Source organism: Callithrix jacchus, chromosome 10 (assembly GCF_049354715.1).
Source record: "Callithrix jacchus isolate 240 chromosome 10, calJac240_pri, whole genome shotgun sequence".
Classification (NCBI taxonomy): Eukaryota; Metazoa; Chordata; class Mammalia; order Primates; family Cebidae; genus Callithrix; species Callithrix jacchus.
The window spans coordinates 4,679,441-4,703,940 of record NC_133511.1 but is presented as its reverse complement, the minus strand read 5'-3'; the positions used below and the strand labels follow the sequence as shown (position 1 = coordinate 4,703,940).

Below are 24,500 nucleotides of genomic sequence, written 5' to 3'. Positions count from 1 at the left end.
GACTTACAGTTATGTATGTCAAGTATAGACTGACGGTTTGCAATACTGCTTTATGTGCGAGCTGTGTTTTTTAAAAATTTATATGTATATACAAATATAAAAACCCATAAACTGTTTTTTTACATACATATACATATTTTATTGCATTTTAGGTTTTGGGGTATATGTGAAGAACATGTAGGGTTTTTGCATAGGTACATACATGGCAATGTGGTTTGTGGCCATCACCTATATCTGGCATTTCTCCCATGTTATCCCTCCCTACCCCCCACTATCCCTCCCCTAGTTCCCCCCAACATACCTCAGTATGTGATGCTTCCCTCCCTGTGTCCATGTGCTCTCATTGTTCAACACCCGCCTATGAGTGAGAATATGCGGTGTTTGATTTTCTGTTCTTGTGTCAGTTTGCTGAGAATGATGGTTTCCAGATTCATTCATGTCCCTACAAAGGACACGAACTCATCATTTCTTATGGCTGCATAGTATTCCATGGTGTATATCTGCCACATTTTCCCTGTCCAGTCTATCATCGACGGGCCTTTGGGTTGGTTCCAGGTCTTTGCTATTGTAAACAGTGCTGCAATGAACATTCGTGTGCATGTGTCCTTATAGTAGAATGATTTATACTCCTTTGGATATACACCCAGTAATGGGATTGCTGGGTCAAATGGAATTTCTATTTCTAGGTCCTTGAGGAATCGTCACACCATCTTCCACAATGGTTGAACTAATTTACACTCCCACCACCAGTGTAAAAGTGTTCCTATTTCTCCACATCCTCTCCAGCATCTGTTGTCTCCAGATTTTTTAATGATCGCCATTCTAACTGGCATGAGATGGTATCTCAATGTAGTTTTGATTTGCATTTCTCTAATGACCAGTGATGTTGAGCATTTTTTCATATGTTTGTTGGCCTCATATATGTCTTCTTTTGTAAAGTGTCTGTTCATATCCTTTGCCCACTTTTGAATGGGTTTGTTTGTTTTTTTCTTGTAAATCTGTTTTAGTTCTTTGTAGATTCTGGATATTAGCCCTTTGTCAGATGAATAGATTGCAAAAAATTTTTTCCCATTCTGTTGGTTGCCGATTCACTCTAATGACTGTTTCTTTTGCTGTGCAGAAGCTCTGGAGTTTAATTAGGTCCCATTTGTCTATTTTGGCTTTTCTTGCCAGTGCTTTTGGTATTTTAGTCATGAAGTCCTTGCCTATGCCTATGTCCTGAATGGCTCATGAACTGTTTTTAATTTAAATAAATTGGTGTTCAGATATGTTGGGGGCAGCCACTTTTACTGTTTCATCTTTTTGTAATGGCAATTCAGCAGTACCAAAATTATCTCATCTGTAAATTCAGATTTCTCTCTCTATATAAAACTATTAGAAACTCATTATTTAGCATACAGTGGTAAGAAACTTCCTGTCCTACCATATCCTCTGCCTTCAATAAGGACCATTATGATAGACACACCACACGAAAGCACCCTGTCAACTAGACTTGTTCCAGGATATGGCCAGCCAAAGAAAATCTTCAGTCTCTAACATTGAATAAGACTTCCTATTTTGAAATACTCTTAAAATACCAGCTCACCCACTTCTGGAAATAACAGCTAATCTCAAATATACATGAATAAGTCTGCTTCCAAATCTGACTTTAATATAATGCTCACCAATTAGAGACTCTTTCAGTGTGTTTTTCTTTTTTACCATGTAAAATTTACTCTCTCACATCCTTGAGTCTCCGCTGAAATGAGAGCGATGACAGATAGGTTCTCTAGCCGCACGTTTATGAATAATCAGCTTGTGTTAAGCTCAGTTTTGTATTTGATAGGGTCTGATGTATGTTTACTTGTTTCTATCCTACATAATATAAAGGCTTTCGATAGGTAAGAGTGTATGTGCTTACATTTTTACTCCCTGACACTGTCTGCCATACTGTGGGGTCCAAATTATATTGACTGGACAGATTCATGTATCTTAATAAAGCTGTTAGTTAAAAAAGAATCTTCAATTTCAATGGTAGTGTGTTTTATGGAAGTAAACAAAGACCATCTGAATGAGAACAAGCAAAGTTTATTTACTCAGGTTTTTAATAGCAAAGGAGTCAGCCATCATTGCTTGCATTTTGGCAGATTCAAAGTGTGGCAGAGAAGTGGAAGCTTGGTAGTTGAAAAAAGGGAAGGCTTCAGCTATTATTCCCTGATTGGAGGTTGTTGTAAGGAAGCTGTAGGTGGCTAACTAGAAGTGAAGCCTCCAGTGGCGTTGGTTAGAGGTGCATAACTGGCTTTCTCTAGTTGGTCCTAAGTTGGAAGCAGGGACAAAAATTATTTGTCAGTTATTACTCAAGGCCTGGTCATTTTGGATCAATTGTAACAGGAATTATTCTTTGACTTCCTGGATTAATTGTTAGAGATAACAGTCTGACATCCCACAAGTCAGATGTACAGAATGCTGTGCTGGCAGCTACAAGTTGTGGATTAGGGTTCTGTTTTTCTGTATGGTCTGGCTCTTGGTCATTTGTATATTCTGTCTCTCAATTGCTTCAATAGCATCCTAGAAAAGACGTTATTGTTAGTTCATTCTTCTTAGTGAGCAGATCTAATCTTCCTTATCCAACTCTAAAAGCATTAGGGATCCTTATTACCTAACAAGAAAAGTCAAAACCCCTTAGCATGGCACAATCCAGATTCAAACCATCTTGTCGGCCTTTATAGCCTGCTCTTTTCTTCCACGCTTCCAGCACTGTAAGCAAACTAGAGTCCTTTCTATTGCAAAATATAACCATGCTTTCTGGCTTGTGTGCCTTCACAGCAGCTCTTTTCTTATTTTCTGATCTCTGCTCCATCCACTTTCCATCTCTGCCAGTTCCTAGCCTACGATGATCCCTGAAGGTCAAATAGAAACATATTTTCCTTTTCTGAACATTCCATAAAACTTCACTTTACATGCTTTTCAGAGTATAGCACTATGTAACTATAATATGTATACATTGCTTTTATCTATGTTAGAAAAATTATCTAAACGTTGAAAATAAGGAAAAATATGAATAGCACATTTTTTCAATGTCGTATGAAAGCAAATCATTATTCATGGGAATGCACATGATTACCTCACTATTTAAGACTTAAGAAAGGGAAGTTAGATCTTTAAACTGAATTTTAAAAAGGTAGACTTTAACTTGTAGACTTTTTTTTAGAAAGATGAAAATAATTTCTCTCTGGTATGATATATAATCCCCAAATTTTATTTCTCTTTCTGCGAGTTTTGTCTCTAACCTGGTGATCTCAACATAATACTACTTAGAAACAATTACTTTCAAATGTTCTTTGTATCAGTGAAAACTTCTTACTTGTTCCGTCATTAATTAAGTACTAGAATACAAATTTTGTCATGTGTACATTTTATATATTCATGAGTCATGCTTTTACCCATTTGGGTAAAAAAAGTGTGTTAGGAGAGTGAACTATTCTGCATGTAACTAGAATGGTGGCTACATGTCCACCATTTGTCCAAACTCACAGAATGTACGACACCAAGTGTCAACTCTAATGTGAACTATGGAGTCTGGGGGATATGGTATGTCACTGTTGACTCATCAATTGTAACAATGGACCACTCTGGTGGGAGATATTGATAACGGGAAAGACTACACATGCATAGTTACGACGGTTGTATAAAAATCCTGTGCCTTCTGCTTCATTTTGTTGTAAACCTAAAACTGCTCTGAAAAAATAATTAATTAAAAGCAAAACAAAACACAACACCTTTAGGTGAGCTTTAACTGTTTTCCATTGTGTATTTCCTCAGAGGTCTCATTCCATTGCATTATATGTAGTATATGTTCCATACGTGTTTGATAAACAGCCTCTCCAATTCTGGTTAATAATGAACCCAAAGAAACATTTGTTTTTTAATAACCAGAACATAATCTTATATCTTTAGTGAAAACTAATGTTTTGGTGAGGTTTTTTTTCAGTAAGTAATAATTGGTATTTGGCTCACCACATAAGTTGATGGAAATGTGTAAGTGAACTGTATGTTTACTTATATCATCAGATGACAATAAATTATTTGTATCATTAATAAAAAATGTAAAGCACAAAAATAAGCCTTAACCTCAATGAAAAAGTCAAACAACATCTTAAAACTCCACATTATCAGGTGGCATTACTCAGCCATGGATATCTTTATAAACTCACCTGTCATTTGGCCTGCAGTAGCACTTGACAGGGATTTAATTCCTTGATGCCAACACAAAGAATTTCAAAGTGAAGTTTTCTTCCTATGCAGAAAGTTATATATGGAAGTTCTTAAATTACCTGGCAGAAACAAAGCCATGTCCTAGATAAAATGTCAGTGGGCTTTAAGAAGAAAAAGACAAAACTGCTAACAGATTACATGAGAGACAGAGAGACAATGAGTTATCTCAAGCTTTAAAATTAACACATAATCTGTAGCAAATAAATATACTTGTGAAATAGCTCAATCCAAAAGAAAATCCATCTCAAGCAAATTGCAGAAGTAATATACGAAAAGGATAACACATCATTCCCAGCAGGCTTTATCTAAAGATCAAAAAGCTGTTTTAACACTAAAAAAGCAGTGTAATTAGCCATATTAATAAAATAAAAAAGATAAGCTGCATGATTATCCTAATAGATGCATAAAAGGCAACCAACAAAATTCCAAACCCATACCTAAGAAGAATTTTGTCTAGAGTAAGATTAGAGGGGGCCTTCTTCAATCTGATAAGGGGAATCTATGAAAAACCTACAGTTAACAGCCTACTTAATGCCAAAATATTGAACTCTTTCCCAATGAGATCAGAAACAAATCAATGCTTGCCATTCTCACTACTTCTGTTCAATATCATACTAGAAGTTTTTTTATGTAATAAAAATCCTAAACTATCTAAAAACAGCTACTAGGCCTAATAAATAGATAAGCAGGGTCACAAGAGACAAGGTTAACATGCAAAAACCAACTGTATTTTTTATATACTAGCAGAAAACAGGAAAAAAAGTTAAAAATTTGAGATCTGTGATAGCATTAAAAAACAAGTTATTTAACATTCTAAATTTATGAATGTTTCGGAGAATTTTGTCTTAATGATCTACATGTATGATATACGTTGGGCGGTATATTTTATACACTATCTACTTTAATCTTCAAAACAACTTTATGAGGTGGATGATGTTTTTCCTACAGTACCTGTCAAAATGACACAGCTATAAAGAGACAGAGATAGGGTTTAACTCTGTGTTCAGGAAGTGACTCTAAATCCTTCATATTCCTGTTACACACACCTTAGAAAAAAGCATAAAATATTATATTAGTCCATCAATATTCTAATGAAACACTTTCCCATAGATATCAGTAGGCTTAAAGTGGCTTTGATAAAATGCGTATATATCAAAGTACTTCTATTCATTACAAATAAACGTTGTTATGGGCTAAGAGAGACTGGTTCAGAAAAACAGTAAAACAATTAAAAAAATGAAAATGGTAGCAATTACTATAAAATTACATCCAAATATTGGGTTAAAAAGATATAGATCTTCAATACGCTTCGTTTTTTAATGTCTTGAAATATTAAAAATGTCCAGTCACCTGGAATTAAAAAGAAACATTAAAAAATACATGTGGAAAAAAATAACTATTGCTGCCTTGGCAGTTTCACCTACTACTTTGGTAAATTTCTAGAAGGACTCACACAACTCAACATAAAGTTATACTCATGGCTAAGATTTATTGCCGTAGAGACTGCAGGGCAAGAACAGCAGGAAAAGGATGCACATAGATAAGTCACAAAGATAAGCTTTCTTGTCCTCCCTCTGCATGGACTGCACAGAAACAACCTTCTCCTCAGCTGTGAATTGCAGGAACAAGTGAGAGATGCCCTTGCCCAGTAAAACCTTTTCAAGGTCGCTGGTCACATGGCTACCACATGACCAAGCATCGTGCAGACTCCAAAACAGGTGCATATCATGAATCTTCACTGTCAATGTGCTGACAAGCTCCTTCATCACGACCCACTGCTTCCACATTTATAAAATGACATCACTACACAGTAACGATGTGAACAGTCCAGCACTTTAGTTCTCAGGACCTGACCACGTATCATGACCATGGCTGCAGTAATAATTAAGAACGGAATGAAATAGACTGCTACATTAATTCTTTCCATGCTATTGCATACGCTCATTAATAAGAAGGTTGGGAGGACTTGGCCTGGAATTCTGTTAAAGGCCTTTCTTGAAAGAGAAGAAAGTTCAGCAAAGAACAGATCAGGCTAACAGACTAGCCTATTCAAGATTCTAAGGTTATGAAACAACCTTTATTGTGGTTTTCCTGATTCAGCAACATGACAAGCAGTAATGAGACTTCTAAGTAAAATAAACCTGTCTCCACTAAGGGTGAAGATACAGAGAGAAACACCGGCTCATGAATAAAGTACAACAAAAAAGGCTAAGTTCCTATTTTTTTTCCTAGTGATCAGCTAGCTAGCCCGATAGATTGACAAATAAATAAATAGTCCATGTTGGTCACCCTGTGAAATTATGAAAGAAATGTGTGTGTTATAAGAATCAAAATAGTGTATCACTATATTTGATATATTCTTATATACCTTACAGTAATTAAATATTACCTTACACTAATTCAATATTAATAATATTAAGGAATTAGTGAATTACCTTACACTAATTCAACATATTTGGTAAACTGATGCATTCTGAGCAAATGAATATGTTAATCTACATATGTTTTTCAAAAATTAGCTTGTTTCTGTATTTATAAAAATGTAAACAGCTCTTAAAATTTTTATTTATTATGAAGAAGGCCATTCATTATATGGCCCATCCATATGCATTCATTGTGTGCTCTAGAGAACGCCATGATCCAAACACTGCCATTTAGGGAAGAGGACCAAGTTCCACTGCAGATGATGGTTAATGAGCAACAGCTGCAGACAGCAGTCTGAAGCTGCATCCGAGTGAGGAGCGAAGGAGCGAAAGAAGGGCCCTGACCAGAGCATCCGAGCGAGGAGCGAAGGAGCGGAAGAAGGACCCTGACCACTGCATTCCAGCGAGGAGCGAAGGAGCGGAAGGGCTCTGACCACTGCATCGGAGCGAGGAGCGAAGGAGCGGAAGAAGGGCTCTGACCACTGCATCCGAGCGAGGAGCGAAGGAGCGGAAGAAGGGCCCTGACCACTGCATTCCAGCGAGGAGCGAAGGAGCGGAAGGACTCTGACCACTGCATCCGAGCGAGGAGCGAAGGAGCGGAAGAAGGGCTCTGACCACTGCATCCCAGCGAGGAGCGAGGGAGCGGAAGAAGGGCTCTGACCACTGCATCCGAGCGAGGGGCGAGGGAGCGGAAGAAGGACTCTGACCACTGCATCCCAGCGAGGAGCGAGGGAGCAGAAGAAGGGCTCTGACCACTGCATCCGAGCGAGGGGCGAGGGAGCGGAAGAAGGACTCTGACCACTGCATCCCAGCGAGGAGCGAGGGAGCGGAAGAAGGGCTCTGACCACTGCATCCCAGCGAGGAGCAAGGGAGTGGAAGAAGGGCTCTGACCACTGCATCGAGTGAGGAGCGAGGGAGCGGAAGAAGGACTCTGACCACTGCATCCCAGCGAGGAGCGAGGGAGCGGAAGAAGGGCTCTGACCACTGCATCCGAGCGAGGAGCTAAGGAGCGGAAGAAGGACCCTGACTACATGACCAACTTGCTGCTAAAAACAAAGCTAAGATAAAAACGCGGAATGTTCCATTTCACACAACTAAAGAAATTCTTAAAGCATGTATACGCTTGATATTTACTAACAAGTACATATGACTTTAGCACTAGAGGAAGTATAATCAATTCGAGCTGTTTGCTTGAATTAAATTGGTTATATTCATTAGTCATGGTCTAGCGAGAGATAATATTATTTCACATTAAATGTAGGCACGTGTAAAAAAATAGCACATTTCAAATAGTTAATATACTTTATTGAATAAAGATAATATAAAATAAAAAGGAAACAAAATAAATGTAACCAATAAAATAACTTTTAATAAGTGTTTTATGAATATGAATATATTGAGATAAAACTGTAAGTAACTTGGAATATGTTGATTGGAAGCAATTATATCACATAAAGAAAATGGGGCTGGGCGTGCTGGCTCACACTTGTAATCTCAATACTTTGGGAGGCTGAGGTGGGCAGATTGCTTCAGCCAAGGAGTTTGAAACAAGCCCGGGCAACGTAACAAGACCTCGTCTCCATTTTCAAAAATAAGAAATAATTTTTTAAGACATGAATCAAAAATTTATTAATTTATGTGATAAATATTCACTCAGTGCTTAATATAAGGTCCTATGCTAGATTCTGTGAAGAATGAAAGGATGCCATCGTTTCTGTTCCCAAGAGAGATGTATGTAATTTTAATATATGATACAATACAATACAAGAGGATTAACAAAGTTCCATGAGTTTTTGAAAAGAAAGGAGTCGTTTTTAGAGATGGGAAGGAAAGTTTTATGAAGGTGATAGCCGTAAAGCAGGGTCTTAAAGGATTAATAAAGTCATTTCATTTCACAGATACTTACGGAATGTCAATTTTTCATTGGATGAATAAACTTGATTTTCTGTAGACTGAGTTCATGATCGATAAGCAAAAGACTGAACAATTTGTTCAAAGCCATCAAACAACCGAAGAGTAAAGGAAAGATTTGAGGCTGAAGGCAATCTTGCATGTGGAGTGCCTACTTTAGTCTCCCCAACAATAGCTGTAATTAATTGAGAGAGAACATATAGATGCACAAAAGAGGACACCAGTTACTCCTAGAGAAAGTAAAAAACAACAACAAAAAAAAAAAACAGAAAAAAAGCCCCACGACTATTTTAAATATAATATGGAATAAAAAGTTCATATATGATTAGAGACATAAAATCTGATAACAAAATTATATGAATAATCTATTAAAATTTAGAAATGGACATCAGGATACACAGAGATGGTATGTAACTTTTTCTTTCCTTTTTTTTTTTGCACCATGATCAAATCTACAGGGACAATATGTATTTATGGATTATATTTTTTCATTTAAAATGGAAACAGTTTGGTTGAGTGGAATAAAATATTTATACTTGTTATTTAAATTACCTGTTTTATTAAAAACAAGAATGCCAATGAGAAAATTGGTTCAAGACAAATGTTAATATTAAAGAATATTTTGAAAATAGAAATGAAGAGGTAGCTTTCTAATTTTGAGTGTGGAAATATAATTTCTGCCTACATCATCTTCTGGGTCTATCTCATGTGGCATTTGCCATGGTTGTGTGAAGACCAGATTGGGGGACCATCAAGAGAGAATTCTGATGAACCAAGATTGAGAGGTTGAGCGGTTGGTGGGACTCAGCAACAGATTATGAGAACTGATAGACTAGAGGTTCCAGCAACCCTAGGATAATATTTACAGAAAAAGGAAGTGAAGGGTGAAAAAGGCTGCACAGAAGTATAGTGAGTGGGGAGCAGGAAGATGTTTGACTTCTAGTTTACGTTGTTATTGATGCCTTTGGGGAAAGCACATCTGATGAAAAGTAAAGTTGAATGCATTTTTAAAAGTTATCTATTACTGCATAGCCAACTACCCTACAACTTAGTAGCTTAAATCAGCTATTTTATTCTTCCTGTCATCTTATGGGTCAGGAGTTCAAACAAGGCTCAACTGTGTGTTTCTCTCCGATCCATCCAACAGGGCATCAGCAGGGTCGGGAAGATCCATTTCTAAGAGGACTTCTTCACTGTCTGGTGATTTGGTTATTCATTCTCTCTCTCTCTCTCTCTCTCTCTCTCTCTCTCTCTCCTGTCTCTCTCTCTCCTCTCTCTCTCTCACTCTCTCCTCTCTCTCTCACACTCTCTCCTCTCTCTCTGTCTCTCTCTCCCCCCCCCTCTCTCTCACTCTCTCTGTCTCTCTCTCTCTCACACTCTCTCTCTCTCACTCTCTCTGTCTCTCTCTCTCTCTCTCTCCCCCCTCTCTCTCACTCTCTCCTCTCTCTCTCTCTCTCTCACTCTCTGTCTCTGTCTCTCTCTCTCACTCTCTCCTCTCTCTCTCTCTCTCTCTGTCTCTCTCTCTCCTCTCTCTCTGTCTCTCTCTCTCCCCTCTCTCTCTCTCACTCTCTCCTCTCTCTCTCTGTCTGTCTCTCTCTCTCTCTCTCTCTCTCTCTCTCTCCTCTCTCTCTCCTTACATAGAGGCTGGGTACCAAAAGCCAGAAAGCAGATGTTCTGGGCCAGTTACATCCTATGCATGAAACTAGCACAGAATCATTTTTGTCATGTTCTATTTGTCAAAACTGTTAAAACTTTGACTGTGTTCTAGGAGGTGATGAAATAGACTCCAGTGCTGGGTGGAGGAGATGCAAGAACACCTTGCAGGAAAGCATAGAGGTTGTTGAGACCATCTTTGGAAAATACAATCAGTCATAGTGGGACTAAGGAAATTCTAGGTGGAGAGAAGGCTATTAGGAATGGTAAGGAGAGCTCAATATGTTTAATTAACATTGAGTTGTTATTGGCCACAATAGAGTATATGGTTAAGGGAGTAATAGGGGATTAGACAGAACTGAAATGCTAACCCTAGAGCTTGGACGACCACCTGAGAAGTTACGTTTAATTCAATAGACCGGTCAATTGCAGGAGTGGAATGACATGATCAGAAATTATCTTATCATATTTGATACTTTTCTTACTGTTTAGACTATTCACTTGAGCTAATGAAAGTAGTATGAGGAGACTAGTGGTGGGAGTCTAAGAGGAGTCTACTGTGGTAATTCACGTGAAGGGGTAATTTGAAATGGGATTGAAGCAATAGAAATAGACAAAAGCAAACATTCAAAGAATGATTCAGATGTAGAGAATAGAAGTGTCATCAACATATAAGAAAGGGCCATAAAAAATTGAAGGAAATCTTTCCGGCTGTAGGCAGGGCTGAAGAGAATATTATGTCTTTTCCTTAACTGTCTGCTGAAAAGATATTTTAGAAGTTTTTCAAAAGGTTTCATTTGAGTTTACATAATCTCCATTGTAACTGCTGAATATCTACACTTCCATGAGGCAGCAGAAGAGGGTCACAATTGTAGATGGTGAGAGATCATCTTTTTATGGAGAAGACTCAGGCAGAAAAGGCCAGGTCTCCCTGTAGGAGATCTTTTTCTTCATATCTACTGATTGACTCTGGTGAGGATGAAAGGGAAGTGGAGTGCATAATATAAATATTTAAGTATGATATTTATGTAACTATGTGTCATTTATTATTTTATTTCATCCACGAGTTGGTTTTCAAGTATATATTCTTTGTATTTTTCTAGATTTCAATTTATGTCGACATTGCTGGTCTTAACAACAAAATCCCATGCTTATATAAAATGCGTAATATATTTTTACTAGTGGCTAGCAGAGTGTGTGACACAGAGTAAATACTCAATACTTTTGTTGAATAAGCAAGTGAATAAATGACTGTTCAGATAATTTTAAGTCCTCTGTATCTTCTAGGAAACTTCTGCTTCATTCTGTGTGTTAATATGAACAGCAATCCTACAGCCCTATTGGGATCCGTTATCTAATAATGCAGGAAATGGTATCAAGAGAAGTATATAAGCAAAGATAATTATAATTTTGACATCAACTTTCTGGTCCCCAGAATATTCTACTTACCTTTATCATCTCCTATAGCTAGGTAAAGAAAAAACAAAAGCAAAACGCCAAACAACAAAAATATCTAACTTCTCCTTTAAAATTGGAGCTCCTCTTAGGATAATAAATTTCTTAGCGGGCTATCCATTGTATTAAAAAGTGGTTTATTTGCTTTCAAATTCATATGAGTTGTTTCAGGAGTGAGGGATGAATGGCGATGATGGAGACTCCTTTTGAGTTTATCATGAAGCGGCCTTATTTCAGTTCTGTTCCCTTAATTCAAAGCTTTTCAAAAGTAAAGATGGTAAAAGGGATACAGCCCTTTTAGGAAGTAGGGCAGCAGCTTTCTAAAATCTGGCATCAGTTAGAATGCTACTGCATTTCCTCCCCATGACCCAGCCATTTCTTAGCTTCTGTCCAGCAACCCCAGACTGTATCAAGGTCCTTACAAAAGTCTTTAGCCCATGAAAATTCTACTGTAGTCTTTACACTAAATAAGTGGGAGTTGTAGGATGTCAAAATTAGGTTGGTTTTCTTCCACTGATCATTGAAATCTACTCTACAGCGATAGGGCAGGTTTCATAGTTTCTCTGGGATCTTTTGAATATTAAAAAGTCCTCCAGACACATTTTCTCAGTCTGTTTTGAGAAATACCCATTCTCGTGTAATAGTATCCATGAGTTCTGTGGAAACCTCATTGATATTACCTTTGGAAAACTATGACAATAAGAGAAATATGACATAGCTGACTTTATCTTGCTTCTGACTTCCAAGCTGTCCCTGGCCATTCCTGGTCATAGGGCAATCTAACTTTGGGAAGGATTTAGATTATAGTTTTACTTAAAAGCAAAAATGGTAATAGTCTCTCCCTAAAACTAACTCCCACCTTGCTCAGGGACTAAAACCACCTTTATAAGATTAAGAAAAGACCACAAGAATAAGATCATGGAAGGGACCCAAACTGCTAAAATATTTCTGTAGTTTCTATCATCCCTCACTGCTCAGGAGTCATGTCGCCAAAGGTCACAAGATTTGTGACTTCCTTAATTACTTCTATTGCTGACATCACTATTATAACACCTAAGATTTTTTTAAAGATACTTTTCAGACTGACCCCACTCAGAACCCTGACTCACGGCTCAACTGGTTCTGTGGCCTTATGCAGAGGCAGACTCAGCACATGAGGACTGTTTTCCACGCTCCTATAATTTCATCTCTAATCAATCAGAAGCACCCATTTCCTAACCCCCTAACCCCCAAATTGTCCATAAAAAAACCTGAGCTCAAAGCCTTTGGGTAGACTGATTTGAGTAAAGTAACTAATTCTCCTGTGTGGCCAGTCTCATGTCAAACTCTCTGCAGCAATGCCACGGTCTCAGTGCATCTGTCTGCAGTGCGCAGAAAAACCCATTGACAACAGCATTCTCAGTAGCCATCTCTCATCTGTCCTTCAAATAGGCCATAGTTCACCTCTGGTTAGTCAGTTAGGGTTGCTCATTCATTTGTGGAGCTCCTGGTGGCCTGGCCTGAGACTCTTTCAATGGACCTCCTTTAACTCAGTGGCCCTCTTGATTCTCAAAAACATTCTTCTTGAACCTACGTGTTCCCTGCCTCAATCTGTATTGGCTAATTTCTAGACCTGTTAAATAGCTGTCCATCTTGACTTCTTCATAATTACCATCTAGAAATGCCGTTTGCCCCTCTCTTTTGTCATATATCTCCTGCTTCCTGGATTCTGGGAAGTTTATGCTTTGGGTGGCAAATATCCATTGGAGAAAAAATACACAAAACTTATTTAAATTCTTTACTCCATAATATTTGCATGCCATGCCTATATAAAGACGTAATTATTCTTCTGTCATACTGGATTGTAAATCAGGCTACATACAGGTGGCTTTCAGTGCCAGATTTCAAAACACAGCTGTAATATCTGCTATCTGGCTATTTGATTTTTTTAGAAGTTTGCTGTGAGGCGCATGTGTGTGTCTGTGCACATGTATGTGTTTGTGTGTGTGTGAGGTTTATGTGACTGATTGAATTCTGGAAGTTTTTATGATCTTTTTATCGCTACATAGTATTCTGAATATCTTTTATTACATGTCTTGGTGTAGATAACTTTTCACTTACTGTGCTGGACACTTAGTGACTTTTTCATTTGGAAATTCATATTCTGGAAATGGTTTCTTTGTCTTAAAAAAATTGTTTTCCTCCCCAATTCCCCCTTTCTTTCTCTTTCTGGATGTGCTCTTGGACAGGTATAAAATCCTCTAAATTGATAACTTATTTTGTCTCTTAAATTTTTTTCCATTTTGCTTACTCGATACCCTACCGAGCCTTTCTTCTCAGAGTGCCTGAAGCTGGCAACATTAGCATCATCTGCAAACTTGGTGGCAATGTACAGTTTCAGGTCCCAATCCAGAAATAGTGAATCAGAATTTGCCTTTAATCAAAGTCTCCAAGTGATTTGATGCACAATGCAATTTGAGAAGCGCATCTCTAGAATTACTGTGCATTTGTGCTTCAGTCATTATGTTGAATTTTTAAATTTCTACTGTCATATTTTTCACGTCCCTATGTTCCTTTTTGGTCTCTGAGTATTACTTTTCATAACAGTATTTTCTCCTTGTTGTATGAATAAAATATTTTCTCTCTCTTAGGATATAGCAACACCTATTGAAGTTTTTTTTTTTTTCCCTACACTTGTGCCTGATCTCTGTTTCTCTAAATCATTTTAGTCTTTTTACTTGTTTTGCTCTTAGTCATTCATGTTAGAGCTGTTTTTTAAATACCTGATAATTTTGACTGCTTATTTTAAAAATGAGACACTAGAAATATGAGTAGTATCTTCATGTATGGTTTGTGTTTGTTGAAATGAGTACACGACTTTGTCTTATCTATCAATATATTAAGGTTTCTTTCTGTTAGATGGATGACTTTTTACAAAAATTACAAGTCTGAATATTATTAGCATCCTCACAAATTAGGGGAAGACAGCTGAGAGGTGACCATCATTCAGAATTCAATATTTACTTAAGCCTGTTTGTAGTCAGTAAAACTTATACCCATGTTGTCTGCCTAGTATCCTTAAGCTCAAAGGCTATTGCATCAACATATATAAAGATTGCCTATCAACAGTGGCTTGGATACAGAAAATGTGGTACATATTCAACATGGAATGAGGAGGGAAGCGGGGCATGGGATGAAATAAATCTATTATGTATTATGCTCGCTACCTGGGTGATGGGACCATCTTTATTCCAAACCTCAGTAGCACACAATATACACTTATAATAAACCTGCGGCCGGGCGCGGTGGCTCAAGCCTGTAATCCCAGCACTTTGGGAGGCCGAGGCGGGTGGATCATGAGGTCAAGAGATCGAGACCATCTGGTCAACATGGTGAAACCCCGTCTCTACTAAAGATACAAAAAATTAGCTGGGCATGGTGGCGCGTGCCTGTAATCCCAGCTACTCAGGAGGCTGAGGCGGGAGAATTGCCTGAACCCAGGAGGTGGAGGTTGCGGTGAGCCGGGATCGCGCCATTGCACTCCAGCCTGGGTAACAAGAGTGAAACTCCGTCTCAAAAAATAAATGAATAAATAAATAAATAAATAAAATAAACCTGCACAAGTACCCTCTGAATCTAAAACAAAAGTTTAAATTATTATTTTTTATTTTATTGTTATTGTTTTTTGAGACAGAGTTTTGCTCTTGCTGCCCAGGCTGGGGTGCAATGGCATGATCTCGACTCACTGCAACTTCCTTCTCACAGGATCAAGCGATTCTCCTTCCTCAGCCTCCCAAGTAGCTCAGATTACAGGCAACCACCATCACATCAGGCTTTACTTTTTAAAAATATTTTTTAGTAGAGATAGGGTTTCACCATGTTAGCCAGACTAATCTCGAACTCCTGACCTCAAGTGATCCTCCCACCTTCGGCCTCCCTAAGTGCTAGGATTACAAGTGTGAGTCACCACGCCAAGCTGAAATTATTTTTTTTTTTTTAAACTATAGAGAAGCAATAGAAAATGGTAGTTCTGCTGTCTGGTATGTAGAATCTGGCAGTTTAAATGCCTCATGTACAAATTTTTCTGGGTTTAGCATCAGCTAACACCCTCACCTGAAATGGATTATCTGCCATCAATTCTAAAATCTTTCTGAAGTTTTGGGAGGACAACTCAACTTGCTTCTTATCAGTTTTGCTTCTGAGATACTTAATGTTCAGCTTTCTGAACTTTAATAAAGCAGTGTCTACCCACAGCTCAGCTTTCCAAATTCGAAACTTTTGTTGGTGTGTCTTGTATCAGGTATCTTCTCTATTCCCATTTTTGACGTTGAGAGTTTATATTTTCCTCTCTATCTCCTGTCATTTTAGTGAAGTGTGTGATGAAATGAAATTTGTTAAACTGTTTTTGCCAGGATGTCTATGTCATCTCACTTTATCTTTACCGCAATCCTGTCCTCTAGTGACTATATTGCAATGAGTTAAGAAGAGAGTTTCAGAACGATAACATGCCTGGCTGTTATTTATTCATGAGAAATAAAAATAAAAATAAAAAGCCTACTAAAGAGTATGTGCTTGTAACAATATTATCTGACTTTGAGGTCTCTGGTGTTTCTACTATTATGCATTATAGGGCTGAGTCAGCAAACTATAGTCTATATTCCAAAAATGTCACACTGAGTGTTTTTGTCAATAAAGTTTTATTGAAACACAGTCATGATTATTTGTGTACTATTTGTGGCTGTTTCCACACTTTGATGGCAAGAGTTGATAATTTTTTTTTTTTTGAAACAGGGTCTTTCTCTGTCACCCAGGATGGAGTGCAGTGCAATCTTGGCTCACTGCAGCCTCCACCTCTCAGGCTCAGGTGATTCTCCTGCCTCAGTCTCCCGAGTAGCTGGGATTACAGGCACGCACCAACCACTACCCCGACAAATTTTTGTATTTTAGTAGAGATGGGGTTTCATCATGTTGGCCTCTTGAACTCCTGGCCTCAAGTGATCCACCCACCTTGTCCTCCCAAAGTGCTGGGATTACAGATATACGCCACCACGCCTGGCTAGACAACCTTTTTTTAAAAAGACTGCAATGCCTAAAGTATTTATTTTCTTATCTATTCAGAAAAAGTTTGCCAGTCTCTACTTTAGATCCTTTTATGGTAGCCACCTCGAATCACCCAATTCTAGTAACCCTGTCTTCATCTTTGCACATAGGTCCACCTCTGGAAAATGTACGTCTCTTTATCTTACTGTACTGTACCTTTGTTTAAGAAGACTGTGTGTGATTTAACCGGGTTTTTAAATAATTGTGTAAGTCATATCATCTCTGACTTTTTATATTCCCCAATTTGCTCAGAAGCAATTTTTTATCACTTTGTAATTCATTTTGGTTCATAAAAATATTTATAACTGTCTAGGCACCTGGTAGATTTTGGGGGAAGAACATTTGGACACTGTCTTTATGTACTTGGTCCAAAACTGTAAGTTAATTGGTGACTTTAGAATTTGACTGCAAGCTATGTGAACACATCTGGATTTGGTCAGAGAGCATCACATGTCTTTGTTAAACAAATAGAAGCATCTGCTGCGCCTTTGTATCTTATTAAATCCTGATGTTAGTAACACTGATCTTGTGAAGCATGGAAATTTCAGCACATTCTTAGGCTCTATCTCATTTGTCTGATAATACGTGTGTGTGGATGTTTTCTATTTCTGTACCCACAAAACAAGTAAATCTGGAACGGGAATCTTTTGGCACAACTAGGCAATTCTCCAGTACAAATATAGCTACTTTAATATTTTTATTATATTTTAAATGTGTGTCTCAATAAGCACAATATTTTCAATTTAAGACATGGCTATGATAAATATTTTTTATGCATATAGTTCAAACCACAAAAATCATAATATCCAGCATGATGGAATTGATTTACTGTTTGCCATAAAATACACATTCTTTGGAGATTAACTAGCAAATAATAAAACCTTACATTCCAAAATAAAAAAAATAAAAAGTGAAAACAAGCCAGCAATTTAAGAAAAAAAAGTGAAAGAATAACCAAATATCATTGACATAATTCTGTTTGGTAGAATGTGATCAGAAAGACATTTAAGCAGATTTGGAAGGAGTAGGCAGATGGTGCTATACATGGTATTCTGCGGTTAAAGATAGGATGACAGAGTCCAAAGTGACTGAAGTTGACATCTAGGAACCTGAATTATATTCTCTTCTCTGCGCTAATTGCTCTGTGACATTTGCTCTGTTCTAGGTATCAACTTAGTCCTGAAAAGCTAGAACACAAAGGTACAGAAACTAGTGGTTGAATTTGGTGATTTTTTTCATAGCTCATTCAAATTTTAACTCTCCACAATACAATTGGAATTTACTGATACTTATCTTACATACAATGTATTAATAATTTTACAAGTTTAGTGCACTAATAAAATTCTCACTTTATATTTTAGTTTAAAAATGAGTGAGGACCTCCTGCGGTGGCTCACGCCCGTAATCCAGGCACTATGGGGATGCTGAGGCAGGCAATTGAGGTCAAGAGATTGAGACCATACTGGTTAACATGGTGAAACCCCGTCTATACTAAAATTACAAAAAATAAGCTGGCCATGGTAGCATGCACCTGTGGTCCCAGCTACTTGGGAAGCTGAGGCAGGGAGGTTGCAGACTCCATCGCAAAAAAAAAAAAAAAAAAAAGTGAGAACATTTTTCTCAGTCTAAAAATTTCTGATCAGATTTTGCCTAGTGCTGAACACCCTGAACATTAGTAAATCTACCAGGGTGTTTTGCTTATGGTTGACTCCACTGAAATAAAATTGTATTTTCTAATATCTCTCCTGAAAATTCAGATATGCCAGACATTATGCATATTCTGTTGATATTTGCATACCTGCACCCTTTGGAGTAACAAGCCTAAGCAGCATTTAAATACTTAACACTTTCATGCTTAGACTTCATGCTAAGTCTAAGAAGAAATATTGAAATGCAACATTAAAAAATGAAGCTCCTCAAAACATCCCAAGATCATCATGTGAATTAGCACCTTGTTGAGATAACTGTACATATTTTAATAAAGGTTCTGTAATGACTGCCTATTATGAAGAAAAGTAAATTTGGATAATAGGTAACACTTGGCAAGGGGATGATAAGTTAAAAGACAATTACTAACTCACACACAAAAAACGTAAGATGTTTGTTACATCTTCAAGAGAAAATTCTAGTATCTTCTCTTATACACTGCTTAATGGGAACCAGAGAAAAGTAACCCAAATGGCAGGCTAATGTTGCAACATCGCCCTAGAAATATTTTCAGTTTCCTCATGTCTCAAAGGGAACTTTCAGCAGAGCACAATCCTTACATTTAAACTCCCGCGAAGAATAGAGAACATTTCCTAGGTGAAGTGAAATTAGTGAGCAGCTACAAGTTCCCTTTTGAACAGAGACCTGAGGAATCGGCTCTGTGATACCGAAATGCCAAGTAAATACAGTAAACTGAATGCAGTGAACCTAACTAGTAAACCAAACCTCCTGTCTGAAACAAGGGTGTTCTGATGGGCGGTATATGATTCAATAGTACATGTGTGTACTAAAATGCACTGGAAATCAGTTTAAATTGTGATTAAAAGATATTTTATACAAAATTCTGGAGTTATACATTGTCATTGCAAGATACTTAATTCATCCTAAATACCTGATTATCAGCATTAAGGCATTCATTTCAAGAAGAAAAAAAAAATGGGTCGACTATTATTGTGGGTTGAATTGTGTCCACCAAAAAGATATGTTGAAGTTGTAAATGTGACCCCAATGCCTGTAAATGTGACCTTATTTAAAAATAGGATCTTTGGAGATGTAATTATGTTAAGACGAGGTCATATTCAATTAGGGTGGTTCCTAATGCAGTGATTATTGCCCTTAAAAGAGAAAACAGATAGAGACATAGATGCACAGGTAGGATGCTGTGTAAAGACAGAGGAAGAGAAAGGTATTACATGCAAGCCAAGAAACAGCAAGGATTACCAGAAGCTAGGAAGGGGCAAGGAAAGGTTTTACCCAGACTCTTATAGGAAACAGTCTTTCTGACACCTTGACATCAGACTTCTGACCTTCAAACTGTGAGAGTATAAATTTCTCTTGTTTTAAGCCATCCACTTTATGGTATTTTGTTATGTATGTAGTTCCTATGGTAGCCCTAGGAACTTAATATAAATGTGAAAGTGCACTTAGGAACATTCACATTATCGAACCTGTTTTCCACGTAACAAGTTGTTGATTACTAATGACTCCCTGTACTGCAAAGAAAATAAGGTGACATATTTGAGGGGAACAAATCTTAAGAGTAATTTCTTCTATCTCATTTTTTTTTCCTACGATCTAAACATTTGGTTTCCATAGAGAATATGTAAGAATCCAAACTGCAAATAATCAGCTGTGTTTTTCCCTTTTATAGGTCTAATAAGCAAGCATATTGATTAGTCTTATTTTAAGTCCAGGCCTTCCTGACTGGAATATGCCTGGGTTTCACAGGTGAATCTATTTAGGAATTTCTTTCAGATTGTTTTTGTCTGCCTTCTGGAAAACACAAGTATAAAATATTTTTGAGTTTATGTGGGGACTAAAATTCATTATATGAAGAACAGTAAAAAAATTGGAGGTTGGGAAACATTTTGCTGGCAACAGGTTTAAAGAAGTGTTTTGTTAGACATGCTTGGTTGCCTATACATATAGCTAGATGCATTTTAATATCGATGTTCTGCAAATTTAAGATTTTGAAATCCTTCTGAAAAATCATTACCAAAACTAGGATAAGTGATACCAGCAGTATACAGCGAATGCATAAGAATAAATATGAATAAAATAGAGTTGCTTGGTAGTCAAGCATCTGGAGCTCTGTTATTTGCGGAACATAATACTTGGGCCTTTAAACAACTGGGATTTTTAAGATTTAAATTGGAATGAGGTTACTGGTTTTAAAGCTTTGATACTTCCAGGCTATTGTGAAAACTCCTGAACCTTTGAATGGCACAATGCAAAGAACAATTGCCCAGAGAATTTTACTTAGCAAAGTGAACCCCGCATAAGTTACTGCATGGAGAGTGGCAGAGAATTACTTTTTGCTGAATAATGATAGCCAATATCATTGACTGATTAGTCACTAAATACAAGGACTACAATGATCACTACACACATCTTTTCTCCTCTAATTTAATCTCCATAAGAACATAATGAGATATTTATTCAAACACGTTACGGATGAAGAAGTGAAGCTGAAGACTGTCACCAGTCCCTAAGATACGGTAGGGACACAATGAATGTTTGTGAAAGAAGGAAAGGTTGAAAAGAAGGAAGTAAATAAAGAAAGGAGAAAGGAAAGAAGATAGGAAGAGTGGAAGCAAGGGAGGTTTATCGTTCTGGACTCTCAATATAATACTACTAGAAATTATAGTTACAAGATTTAGAGTTAGGCAACTTCCCAAATTCTTGTTCTTTGCACTCAACACATTCGTGTCTTTGGCATTGTCTATGTTTAACATCCTACCAATCTATATTCTGAGAAAGAGATACTCCCTTTTTTTTCAGGTACAAGATGAATACTAAGAGCAGAGAATGAATGTTGGCATCTTTGTTTGGCTATATATATATTTTTATTCCCCAATTCTGCAGCTATTTTTTTATTAAAAAAAATGAAACACAGAAATAGAAGGAAAATTGCCAAAGAAACTAAGTAATATAAATGACAGAACTAACACAAAGGATAGTAAATAGGATTAATCCGTTACTAGCTTTACATGAGGTAATACAATGTAATATCTCAGTAGATGATGATACATTAAGGACTTTTATTTTAATCCTTAGAGCAACTATTTTAAAAGAAAATGCAAAGCGCTATATTTGAAAAAACAATAGAGAAATAAAAATAAAATAATATAAAATCATTCAGTTAATGAAGAAGAAGACACAAATAGAAGGCCAAATTGAAGACCATATAGGGTCACTTAAAAAAACTAAGAATTATAGTGGTATTTTAAATTACACTTATGTACATCACACTAATGTAAATGCATTTAGCCACCCAAATTTAAAAGAACTATTCCAGCCTGGGTGACAGAGTAAGACACTGTCTAAAAAAAAAAAAAATAACCTTATATTTTCTGTGAGATAAGTTTTATACATAAATACAATTTCTGTTTAAAGTAAAAATAAGCAAAGAGATATAATAATATAAGCAAATAAGAATAAAAAATGTCGATGCCTATATAAACATTATAAAATTAAACTAACAGAACTAACGTGAGAAAAAAGAAATCCGATATAGAGAATTTATCACTCCTCTTCCAGAGGAAGAAAACAGATCACCAATATCAGGAATGAAGGAGGAGATGTTACTGCAGTTTCTATTATCTTAGAGTAAGAATGGTAAAAGCGATTTTATGTCAATGAATTGAGTCACTAAAATTATATAAACAAATTATTTTTAAAACCAACTTGAAAAGCTATAATAGTTGGCATAGGCTTACGTATATAAAACACACACACATACACACACACACACACACACACATTAAATTATCAAAAACCTTCCCAAAAAGAAAACGATAAGCTTAACTGGTTTTACTAGTGAATTTTAACCTTAAAAAATATACCAACTAGACATAATATTCCTTCACATCTATTCTTTCAGAATATACAGATATAGGAGAGGAAAAATCATTTTCCCTATACTCAGTTCTTAGCTGTAACAGACTCCTCAAAGAAAAGACAGATTAATAAGAGAAAAACAATTATGAGTGTAACATGTATATCTCATGTATACATGGGAGACAGCCAAAGAATGAGTAAGATCACTTTGAATTCATGCTGATATAGCATCTTCAATAAAGAACAGTGCATTTTTAGAGAAATGACAAGGAGAAGGAAAAGGACTTTGGGTCTCCAAGGCATGGCAAATTGTGGGAAGGCAAATAAATGGCAGAGTTAGTAAAGTTTGTCTTGTATATTCCTCTTCCTCTCCAGTGGGATAAGCATCTAAAGTTGTCTTCAGGCTCAACTTTTGTACTTGAGAGAGAAGGCTGGAGGGACACTTTTGTCTTTGTAAATTTATGTTCCGCTTTTAGTCAATTGGGGGGTTGGCGGTGGACAGAGAGCTTTGCTTGTAATCTGCTTCGTTTCAATCACCTTCAGCTTAAAAGAACCCTCACGAGAAGACGGCATGATTTGAGGTGGCATATTCTGGTCGACAAAGGAAAAAGGAATACATCCTAACTGGTCATGTATGACTGGCATAAGCCGGGTACTGAAACCTGATAAGACATTAAAATAAATTAAAAATTTGGACCAAATTCTCTAAAAAAATAGATTTTAACATTCTTAAGAAAATATTAAAAACGACATGTAATAAATGCAATAGTATATAAAGGTAGTTCATTAGAAGGCAGAGTTTGTAAGAAATTCTAAAAAATGCAGAATTTGTTTAACACTGAAAACCATTCAAAGTAAATCAGACATTGACAGAATAGGAGTGAAGAACACATGATCAACTCAATAGGGTCAAAAAAGAAGAGTCGGACAAAATGCAATATTCAAGATTAAAAAAATGAAAGGTAAAAGACTTTTTAAGAAACTAGGAAGGAAGAAAGAAGTTTGAGGTTCGATAAAGGGAACTAAAAAAGTACAACTAAAAGAAGTAACTACTTTGAACACACCCCACTAATACCTGGAATAAAGTTAGGGTGTTTGCACTCAGTGATTCTGTTCAGCATTGAACTGGGGCATTTTATCTAGTGTAATTGGTCAAGAAAAAGAAATTAAAGGCTTAAAGTTTATTTAAGAAGAAATAACATTTTCCTATTTACAAATGACAGGATTGATAATACGATAAATACTAAGGAATGTATAATACAACTACTTGGGTCAATAAATGAATTTCACATATTACAGAAAAAAATCAACTTATTTCTAATTTCTAGCAGCAAATTAATAAAACGTAAAATTAATTTTATTCATGATAGCTTCAAAAACAATCTACAATTAATGAGATGTTCAAGATTTGTACACTGTGTAAATCATCAAAATAAAATGAAGAAAAACTAATGGAGAGATACTATATTTTTGGATCAGAATATTCAATATTGTTAAGATATTAATTTTCCCAAATCAATCTATAGATTCAAGATAATCTCAATTATAATAATAGCAGGATTTTGTAAAAAAAAAATGAACAGATTGACTTAAATATTTGTGTGAAAGTACAAAAAATTTAGAGTAGATTAAAAAAAAAACCTGGAACAAATTAATAAAAGTGGAGTACTTACAATATATGACTTTGCATCATAATCAGAGAAGCAATAATAAAGAAAATGTGATATTGGTATAAAGAGACTAAAATTGATGAATTAAACAAAACCATGATTCTGAAATACACCAACATATGTGTGGATATGTGATTGTTAGCAAAGGCATTTGGTCCACTGAGTTATGAAAGAAAATTACTTTTAATAAACAGTGCTGGAACATCTGGATAGCCATATATGAAAAAGAAAAGGAAAGAAAACCTTGACCCTATCACATACCACATATAAAATTAATTTAAAATGGAACATAGATTTAAATACAACAGCCCAAACAATAATGACTCTAAAGAAAAACACAGAAGAGTATTTTTGCTACCTTGGGTTAACAAATGTTTTTAGATAAGACACAGAAACCAATAATTAAAAAAAAAATGATAAAATTGACTTTGTTATAATGAAATACTTCTCATCAAAACATATGAATAACAGATAAGAACAAGACTTGGAGAGAATATTGTTCAGTCAT

The 24,500-nt window shown here is 36.3% G+C and overlaps 1 long non-coding RNA gene across 3 annotated transcripts in view; it reads right to left on the bottom strand.

The window, feature by feature from the left end:
- The window catches only part of LOC108593700 (uncharacterized), a 493,787-nt gene that overhangs the window by 60,067 nt on the left and 409,220 nt on the right, over positions 1 to 24,500 (bottom strand). The window contains exon 6 of one of the 3 annotated variants that reach the window (XR_013522983.1): positions 322 to 4,276. The exons of the other annotated variants lie outside the window; for them this stretch is intronic. This is a non-coding gene — a long non-coding RNA (uncharacterized LOC108593700). Of the gene's footprint in view, positions 1 to 321; positions 4,277 to 24,500 lie in introns of those variants that run through there. 3 annotated transcript variants of the gene reach the window in all.